Here is a 10,896-nt window from a genome sequence, read left to right as displayed (position 1 = left end):
AAAATAACACACAAAATAACACAACAGTTTTAATCTTGTGTTAAAATCATGGCTAACATATGATTTTTCTAATCGTTTTTAATTTTTATTTTATTTCTGGAAATCAACTTTCTCTGGCTCGCGACCCCCCTGTGGGTCCCGACCCCCACTTTGGGAACCACTGAGCTAACTGACTTTCTTACATTAGCTACGTTAGCAATTAACATGACTAACTCCAAAGCGCACATATTTCTCTATTTATGCATACATAAATGGAAAAAAAAAAGTCCATGTTCAGTGACTTCCTGTTTAACGCTACATTGATTGCTTTTTGTTTTTGTTTTGTTTTTGTTTTATAGTAGCAGACGGACAGAGCAGACACAACCAGAGCCCCACCGTGGCAAAGGGAAATGAGCAGGGAAATTCTGCTCATTTGCTATATCTCCTAATATGGCAATCCCTGTGGTGATGTATGACACACAACTAAAGGCTGTGCAGCGGCTGAGGTTTGTTTAATTGAAGGCTGCGAAGATATTGGCAGCATTAACCTTTGAAGCACCTTTTTTCTTCAGATACATATGCACGTTAATGACTAAATAAGCAGGAGATTGTGTTGTTCTGCCCAGGGCCACAAAAGATTGTGCTTGGTTTCACACGTAAGAGAAGCAATTTACTGCGTTGTGAGTTTCTGAGCATAAAGTTGCCCTCACTCTATGTACGGTATGCTCTCTGTACGGTATGCTTTCCTCATCAGTAAGACATGGTTATTATCAGTAGTTTATTGTATTTTATGTAGAATGTTGCCCTTTTTTGTTGTATTTAATTTTCTGAGATAAAAAATTGCGACATCCTCACTCACAACCACACACAACCCACGTTCAAAATAAAACTAAACAAAAATGCAGCATAGAGTTCAACACAACAATGTTTCAGCCTACTTCATAAAAAGAGAAAAGCGCATGTCACTTTTTATTGAATGCTGTGACAAAAAAGACTGGAACGTCTACTTGAATTGTAATTATTGCACACACGTCACTGTCATTGTACATTAACTAATCAGACCAATATTTAATCATTCAATGTCTCAAAATATAAATAGGTGTGTGTGTGTGTGTGTGTGTATATATAAACGTATATGTGTGTGTGTGTATATATATATATATATATATATATATATATATACACACACACATCTGTATGTATGTATGTATGTCTGTATGTGCCTATTACATTATGTTGTAATTCTAACATACTTAACCATTTAAGGATGTTAAATGTCATAACCACCAGGGGCTGCTGTCATGCCAGTTATAATTGGCCCTAACTCATATTTCTTGTGACATTTAACAATTCAACAACAACTAAATTATTTAATTGCCCAAAAGTAAAGAGATCATGCATACAGTGAACGGTGGATTATGAAACATTTATATATACTGTCTATGTGTATATATAGTTATTGCAGTACAAAAGAGACCTTTTATTTTGTGTCCCTACAATGTTTTTGCTTCATGAATCAACCAACCATTACAGCCAATCAATACTCCATCTCTCATTACACACAGTGGTGCTGTGACAACCACCTCCATCTGAACATAGAGACAACAGAAGAACTGGTCTTTAAGGCGCCAAACACTGGACTGTTTCCGTCTCCGTTCATAACAAGACAGTAGAACAGGTCAACAAATTCAAATACCTTGGACCCACTTCAGTTTGGATTAACACGGCACCGATATCCTCGAACGATCTCCGCAGGGATTACATGCCATCCTGCTGTACTGTTCCCCCCGTTTCTACAACATGCTCACCGTTTCTGACAAAAAAACAAACTCACCAAGATCACACATGTCCCCTCCAAAATGATCTGCTCCCCTACACCCAACATCTCAGACCTGAACGATGGAGCCATCACACCCTTTGCCATTGCCACTATCTATGACACCAATGACCCTCTGTATCCAAGTTGGTCAATTCTGCCCTAGCACTGCTGAACTATATCACTGAGTTTGTATAGATCCGGTGTCGTTGTTGTAAATGTGGTTGTTACTATGTGTCTATATACCTGTCTTTTATGTTATCTGTTAATGTATTTGTCCGTGTATGTTGCCATGTGCATGAAACAGACAGTGAACACAAATCTCCCTCATGTGACAATACATATCTATCTATCTATCTATCTATCTATCTATCTATCTATCTATCTATCTATCTATCTATCTATCTATCTATCTATCTATCTATCTATCTATCTATGAATACTGCCAATGTCTGGCAGAGGTAACTGTCCTTTCAATAATTACATTTTTACTTTATTTCTGGGTCATTTCAAAATACCGTGAAAAAAACATCCATCACTAATGAGACCAGAGACTCAAATGGCACACACGAGGATGTAATTAGAAAAAGTGAAATGAGCATGGTTCCACTTTACTCAGCAGACACCCACAGAAAATTCACAGTTTTTATATTAAAGGTACATATAACCTTCCAGACTGTACTTTGTTGTCCTTATTGTAATTTTTGCCTCTGACTACAAGAACACTTTCCTGTCCCCTCTGAATGCCCACTACCACATTAATACATTATTTATGTACAGAGTTATTCACAAAGACTTGTGGGATTGTATTCTGTCACAAATAACAAACTGTTAGTATTTTGCAATTTGTATTTAACATCATCAGCAATTTAATTGATACTAACAAATGTTTTTATTATCAATTAACGTGCCAATTTTTTTCTCAATCAATAATTTGGTCTACAAAATACCAGAAAACGTTACAAAAAAATCCATTTCATACATTGCAATATTCTAGAACCAAGTCCGATGTCTTGTTTTTTTTTTCAACCAATAGTCCAAAACCAATATAAGACCAAGGAAAACAGTGGATTCTCACATTTGAACACCTGAAACTGTTATTGATTTTAGCATTGTTGCTTGAAAAATAACTCCAACAATGAATGGATTTTCAAAATAGTTGACAGATTTATTTTCTGTTGACAAACTAATTGTTGCAGCAATAGTCTATAAGGCCTTTTAAGATAAGCTAAATTAAACTGGTTGTCCAATAAAAAAAAAAAACATCACTACAAAGAAGCACACAACCTCTGTACACTGTTGATCTAAATAATAAGCACATTTGCACGGCTTTTATGAATGGGATGTTAATGTGTGAACTTGTTCTACATTTTCCATCCTGAACATCACTTGGTCAAACTATCCTACAGCTTTAAAGTGGTAAAGACATCACTCTTTGCGACCTTGTAACCCAGAGGACAAGACAGTAATGTGATATAGTCTGTCTCGGTGTTTCAGTGGACCGCAGATCAGATGTAGACTGTATCCCTGTGCTCACTCTGGACTTTAGATAGACATTTTACTGTGGCCAATCTCTTCTATGAAAAAAACGCTTTCCAGTTCAAAAGTTACACCTGTGACAACTGTCAGCCAGCCAGCATTTCAAACAACATCACTCATGCATGAATCATATGGCCGATGTGTTGTGTGGTCTGTTTCTATTTATAAAATATTCCTTTGAAAAGACAGTGACAAACTGACTCATTTCTACGTCTTCCAACTTGTGAATGTGTTCGTCAGATAGTCTTGATACCCCCCAGAGTTAAACATTCGATGACACAGACGCTGGTGAAAAAGATGCAAGATCCAAACATCCGGTATACTTTTTTCTTCCAACTACTAGATTAGAATTTATTTCATACTGACAGACTTCCATGTCTTGTCTTTCTCCTCCTCCTCCTACTTCTTCAACTTATCGTCTTTAGTTGAAAACTTGAATTCGCTTTTTCAGTAACGCTTTGGCAAAGGAGTCAAAAGGGCTTGTTGTGGACGTGGGTGGGTGTGAGTGTGTGGGGGAAAAACGACTAAAAACAGGTCAGGGCCGTCTTAAGCAGAAGGGTCACTCTAAATCATACAAACACTGCAGGAGCTCTGGCCTTTTAATGCATCCCATCAATTAACCGGAAATCTTGTGACCTCAGAATTTACATTTTGAATAATTCCCCTAATGTGTCCATGAAATGAGAGATGTCTGGGGGACGGCGATTATGCCTCAGTGGCTAGTCTTTTTCACTGGGATTTTAACAAGTGACTGGAGTTAACATGGCTTAAATTCTCTCCGCCCCATAGCTAATTGAAACCAGTAATCTCCAGAGTTTGCTTTGCGCAGAGGGACAGGGAGGACTCAGTGGCGTTATGCGTTATCCTCAGAGCAGACGCGTTCAACGAGACCCGTCTCCCAGTGCGCTTTAGCAGAAAGCAAAGCAGGACTGGGTCTCCTGATGGAAACAACGTGTCTCCGTTCTCCACAGCTAAATTATTCACTTGTTAGTGAACTATATGCTCAACATAAATAGAATAATGGTTTGAGGAGTTGACAGATGGGAGCGGGTTGATGCTTTCTGGGGTAATAAAGACATGTCAAACACTTTGCTCAATATAATGCACAAGTTACACTATTTGATTTTTGTTGCATGGCATACACGGCCCCCTGACAGCTCAAAAGACTCAGTCAGCCAGTCTAGTCGTGTAGCTGGAATTTGCTCCAACAGAGGTGGGGATGAATATTCAGAGGCTCAGCTGCCTCAGAGGCCCACAGGGACATAACACAGCCCTCCAAGGCCCCCCCCCCCCAACCACACACACACACACAACACACACACACACACACACACACACACACACACACACACACACACACACACACAGACACACATACATGACACACACATACACAACACACATACAAAACAAAAACCCATGCAAAACCCCTTGCACTTTCCCTTGATGTGTGGAGTCAGTCCAACACTCCACAGGTGTGACCCACTCAGGCCTGTGAAAGCCTACACACACACGAACGCACGCACGCACACACACACACACACACACACACACACACACACACACACACTAGACCCTGTGATCAGGAAAGCAGAAAGGGCAGCTGCAGACATTCAGGAAGTAGAGACAGAACAATGACCACGAGCCTTCTATTGGACAACATGGAAACTGAATCAATCCCCTCCCTTCCCTCCCCCAAAACATACACACACACACCCACACCCACACATACACACACACACACACACACACACACACACCTTCTCAGGTCTGCAGTTAGCACTGGTGCCACAGTTACATTGATAGATGAGGAGAATCTTTGTCTCTGTGCAACACACTGTAGACTTTTGAAGGTTAATAGCCAAAAGATTGATCCATCACTCGCATTAAAGTCTCAAATAATAACGTCCCATGCCGGTTTAAAACTAATTTCTTGCTTTTATGCTGGATAATTTTGGACATATATAGCCATGCCCTTGTACGGATTTCATGTACCTGCTGCAGTCAGTCACACACACACACACACACACACACACACACACACACACACACACACACAGCATCTAGATTGAGTTTTTGCACTCAGTGATAGGACGTGATATGTTCTAGTGTCTACGCACACTACGTTATCCCATGTGCTGCACAACAGCACCTGGAACGTTTGATTCGACCCAGAAGCGTCATATGTGGAACTGTTGCACCACATCTTCTGTTGTCACTGTGAGAACTGAATTGATTGCGCGCTTGCATATTGCATATTGCATATTGCATATCACATTGAATCTGTCCCAGAATATTATTAGATCAGACTTAAAAATATTCATTTGGTAAAAAATGGAATTGTTGCATCTCGTTCAAATGATCTGACAGACATGCAATGTGTTGCCCATATAATCATCAACAGCTCACTAAATAGTGAGAAATAAAAAAAAATAAAAAAACAGAGTTTAACTGCTAGTGCAGACTGGCAGTGTGATTGTGTGTGTGTCACAAATAAATGCAGAAAAAACCCGACACCATAGTCTGTGCAGAGAGGTAAGACACCAGGCGGCCACATCGACGCAAAGATGTAACAAATGGAAGAAAACACTTCTTGACTATGCAGCAACTGCCAAAGCGCTGGTGGTAATACATGCTGTAATCTGGCATTCACACATCTACCACCCCCCCCCCCCCCCCCCCCCCCCCCCCCCCCGCCCCCGATTCATTGATGGTGCATTTCTTCCATGATAAAGGCGGTGTGCTGCGATGCTTGTAACATCAATCACATCCATTGCACGGGGCGCATATCGTCTTCCGTCTATCAGCTTGAAAGTGCTCTCGCCTCGGGGGTGGGATATGTGCTTCTCCGCTCTATTATCCCGTAAAAATCTGATTCTCTCTCTGCAGGAGCTATATTATTGAGTGACCGTACTGGACGTGCCATCTATTTCCCATTCGCACCCAGCCTAAAGTTGGGACTTAAGACTTTCAGCACCACTTTTCCGTGGACAGCGCTCGCGATGATTTGGGGGGGATCGATGCAGCAACCAATGCGTGTGGGTTCCTTTTGGATACTATTCCGAAACAATGTTTAGATATTGATTTTTTTTTTCTTCTTTTTTTATATATATAAAAGCCAGAGTCGCTCAGGAAATCCTCCCATCACATATTGATAGATTCAGCAATTATACGATGTTTTGCTTTGGATATGGGTCACTTCCAATGAAAGGATTCTTCGTGGACAGGAGATAGGGGTAAGTACAGCCACCCAAGCTGAAAAAATGGGTCATCTACGGTAATCACATGTTTGAAAAAAACAAAAAACAACAAAAAAAACGTCGTGCCTAAAATTGACTTAAGCCGATGCATTGAAAAGATACTGTCAATTAGGATGCATGATACAAATCTGGGGATTGCACGGAAAACATTTTTTAAATGCAACTAGCATCTTTCAATGTTGTTCAATACGTCAATGAATCACTGATTTATAATGTTATGACAGTTTTGAAAAGTATATCTCTGGATTGCCTATAACCAAGAGTGCAACGCCCAGAACTGTGGGCGCATTGATTGCTTTTACGCGTTACAGCGCAGCGTGTTGTGTGGAGCGCTGTGCCTTGCTGCGCTGCAGAGGCGCCCGAAGTGTTACAAAATATGATAAAAGAATGACTCCGTATCCAAATTGCTGGAGCTACAGGCTTTAAATGTGATTATAGTTACAGCTTTGAAAGCACAAGATTAGACCAGACCGCGGACAAATGTTATCTTCCAGTTTGACTTTGAATGGCAGTAGCAGGATGCAAACAGCCGCTTCTCCATCCCCAGCTCCCCCAGATTTATCTAATCTCCACCTCTCTCTCACTTCGTGTCTCTCTCTCTCTCAGCCCTGAAACAAGTTGAGTCACGTAGGGGAGAACACTGGCTGGGTGGTGCTTTGTGAGTGTGTTTGGGGGGGGCAGTGTGTGAACCATCGTGTCAGTCACTGTGCTGTGCAGATGTGCAGCCTCCTGGCAGTGGAAATTGGAGACAGCGGTAGAACTGCTAATGTGAGACTGCTCCTTTGCACCCCAGAGCAAACTTTAATAGGTTACTTAGGCATGCGTGGTTGTTACTTCAAGGCCATTATTTTGTTGACAGGGATGTCCATTATGCTTCATTTGCATGCAAACTATTTGTCTGTTGGCATAAAAAAACCAAGGCTGGGGGTAGTGGTCAAGGACCACAAGACAAGCAAAGATACCTGACATGCAAATAAACCATGGTATTAACACTGCTTCCTTATTGTACTGTTCCCTCTGGCCTTTTTGTGGGGCCAGAGATTAGCTTTGTGCTATCTTACTCTCATTGCTCCAATTCAAAGTAGGGGAGGCTGCTATGATTGCAGCCAAATTTGCCATTGTCTGCATTCCCTCTGAACTTACAGCCAAGAGGGGAAATGTTCCTCATATCAGTGGATAATTATCTAAAGGGTCTGACTCAGCGAAAGAGAGATTTTAATTCAACCTCATCCAGGCTCCAAGCCCCCACAGCCACAAAATAGATTTTATGTCTTACGTTTGGTTATTCTTGTTGGCACGTTCTTCTAACTGCGGGGACTGATAGCCTACCTGGATTTGCTACAAAGCGTGCTTAAGGAATCTCCCCCAGAGAGAGATTGGGAGGACTACTGTGTGGGTCTAGAGGAGGAAGGTGCAGGGGCTTATTCAAACAGCCTTAGATTTACTTTTCCAAGCTTTGCCTGGCTTATCTTGTCCTCTGAGTTAGTATGGCAAGTGCAGACTCAGCATAAGACCCCTGGTTTTTCCTACTGCTATAAGTTCTCTTTAATGTGTCATGGGCCAGAGTGTAAGCAGTTGTGAGGAGATATTGTAGCATTGCCTCATTCTCTGCTTATTAATACACCAGGACACCACAGCGTACTGTAGATTAGCTTGCCCGGGGAATACAAATTTGTTTTTTAACATTTCATTCTGTCGGCAAAGTGTTCAAATGATGAACACATTGGTTTCATGTTAACCGCAGTGATCAAAGTGATTGAAATCATTCCAAGAGGAAGGGAGGTGAAAACCTTGTTTTCCAGCCTGCAGAGACACTATCCAGGATCCACATCTTTTACTGTAAGTGCTGCATGGATCCAAGAGGAAGGCTGCAATAAACAAACGTGTACACTGTTTCCCAAAACAGACCCATGGTTAAATTCCCGATAGACCTCTGTTGTTCCCTTTTACAAAGGCTTGTGCTGGAAAAGGGAAAATGTGTGCACAGCGTATAGAGCCCAGGTTCTAGCTTCATTCTCCTCTCGGCAGACGCCATCTGCTCACTGGGGAGGTTTTCCAAACAATTCCATAGTAAAGACAGGAAATGAGAAACATGGCTACACTACAAACATAAAAACAGCAGGCTCAGATTTTCTTTCTTTGAAATAAAATGCCAGGTCACTTAATGTTTAAAACCCCCAGAAACAAATAAATACATGATGGAATAAAAATCGCTGCACTTATTCAATGCTCTCATGTGGCATTAGCATATGTCTGTGCACACACACACTGATGTATTTTTCCAGAAGCATGCATGAATATAGTAATTTGTCCAGTTTTCAGGAAAACATCCTACAATTAGTGGACTACATTTCATCCCTCTGACGCCAGTTTCTTGTTGAAAGTGTCTAAAATAAAAGTGACATGACATGTAAGCTCGTGGAGACGTGATGTGTGTATGAATTACATCAGTCGGAGTTCATTTTGAATCATAATTGACTAGTGACACTCAGTGAGACGATGTCCTATCTCAATGAAAGTGTTTGTCCTTGTAACAGGTAATCACATGTAAACAGACACTGTTATCTCTTGAGGTTTTATTACTTAAATAATCTGCATTATGTTGTATATTTAAAGTAAAGCAACAGGTAGAAAGTAGACCTTCAAATTGTATTTTAATGTTGGAAGTACATCTTTTTAAGTAATGGGCTACCAAATACTTACTTCCATTCCTGACTTCCTACTAGTATTTATTTCACACATAATATGGATTCGGCCCTTATCGTGTTCTTGACATAGCCTTTATTTTGAAACAGTGTGGAAAAACGATGGATTTTCAAATTATTAGCAACGGAGGAAAACAACAACACAACGATCCAGAAGAGTGATGTTGTGCAGTCATCATACACACAGATTCTTCCTAGGGCAGCGTTGTGTGAAATGGAGTGTGAAATGAGTGCACTTAACATCCCTGCAGTGGATTACACACATTATCATAGGAGTCGAGAGCATCTTTTCTATCGCCTGCAAGTCTGTCATCATTCACCTTTACTCTCGAGTCCATTCAGTGTTCCCCACATGACTCAGTTCATTTGTTCAGTCAGTCCATGCCTGGAGATCCGGACACATGTGAAATAACATCTTCAAATATTTTAATTTGACTTACTCAGAGCACCATGAAGGGTTTGCTTCATAAGTTACTTGTCAATCACCATAAAAGTACCCAATCGGACTTTTTAAATTGTCTAAACCTTTTTCTGCTCCTTCTTTAGCCCTTTATTAATAACTATATGGATCATAGAATACCTGTCTCATAGATAGAAGGGAAATGTGCTTGGTTGTGCTTTTCATAAATAATTACAAACCACTATTTAAGGAGAAATTCAACTCTAGGCACGTGGACACATATAAAAGCAAGTATTGCTCATGCACTGTGCTTTTTGTTGTTATTTTCTTTTATTCATTTGGATAACAGGTCAAACATAGAAGTTATGGTGGCATATTAGAGTTTTTGCAGTGCATCTACCACAGAAAACTTTGAGGCATGTTATAAACCTTTTTTAATAAGAATAATCCAAAGACTTGGACCTTTTTGGTGTTTTAATAAAGCAGCATACTATACAAAAACACTTGATGATGACAGTAAATATTAAATATTTATTACAATCAGGAAACGACCAATGAAAAGAAATTAAGGAAGAAACTGAAATAGTCGACAGATAGAAAATACAAAAAAAGTCAAGGCTTCGCACTTTCCCACCGTAAGTGGCCATCTATCCATCCATCCATCTTCGTCCACTTATCCGGTATTGGGTCACGGGGCAGCAGCTCCATCAGGGGACCCCAAACCTCCCTTTCCCGAGCCACATTAACCAGCTCTGACTGGGGGATCCCGAGGCGTTCCCAGGCCAGGTTGGAAGACAGTGTTTCTCACCCCATCTCTAAGGAAGACGCCAGCCCCCCTCCTGAGGAAACCCATTTCGGCCGCTTGTACCCTGAATCTCGTTCATCCGGTCATGACCCAACCTTCATGACCATAGGTGAGGGTAGGAACGAACACTAACCGGAAGTTCAAGAGCTTTGCCTTGTGGCTCAGCTCTCTTTTCGTCACAACGGTGTGATAAATTGAATGTAATACTGCACCCGCTGCTTTGATTCTCCATTGTCCCTTCACTCGTGAACCAGACCCCAAGGTACTTAAACTCCTTCACTTGGGGTAAGGACTCATTCCCTACCCGAAAAAGGCACTCCATTGGTTTCCTGCTGAGAACCATGTCCTCAGATTTAGAGGTGCTGACCCTCATCCCAGCTGCTTCACACTCG

General features: G+C 41.0%; 1 protein-coding gene and 1 long non-coding RNA gene across 2 annotated transcripts in view; one reads left to right on the top strand and one right to left on the bottom strand.

The window, feature by feature from the left end:
- LOC116687586 (uncharacterized) overlaps positions 1-9,785 on the bottom strand; it is a 23,012-nt gene extending 13,227 nt beyond the window's left edge. Inside the window, exons 1-2 of the long non-coding RNA XR_004331592.1 lie at positions 9,775-9,785; positions 7,383-7,393 (exon numbers count right to left, since the gene is read on the bottom strand). This is a non-coding gene — a long non-coding RNA (uncharacterized LOC116687586). The remainder of the gene's footprint in view (positions 1-7,382; positions 7,394-9,774) is intronic.
- grm4 (glutamate receptor, metabotropic 4) overlaps positions 6,076-10,896 on the top strand; it is a 206,522-nt gene continuing 201,701 nt past the window's right edge. The window contains exon 1 of the mRNA XM_032513076.1: positions 6,076-6,570. The gene's annotated coding sequence lies outside the window, so the exon portion shown is untranslated. The remainder of the gene's footprint in view (positions 6,571-10,896) is intronic.

This window comes from Etheostoma spectabile, chromosome 4 (genome assembly GCF_008692095.1).
Source record: "Etheostoma spectabile isolate EspeVRDwgs_2016 chromosome 4, UIUC_Espe_1.0, whole genome shotgun sequence".
Lineage (NCBI taxonomy): Eukaryota > Metazoa > Chordata > Actinopteri > Perciformes > Percidae > Etheostoma > Etheostoma spectabile.
The sequence above is the reverse complement of the archived record's forward strand: the minus strand, read 5'-3'. Positions and strand labels throughout refer to the sequence as shown.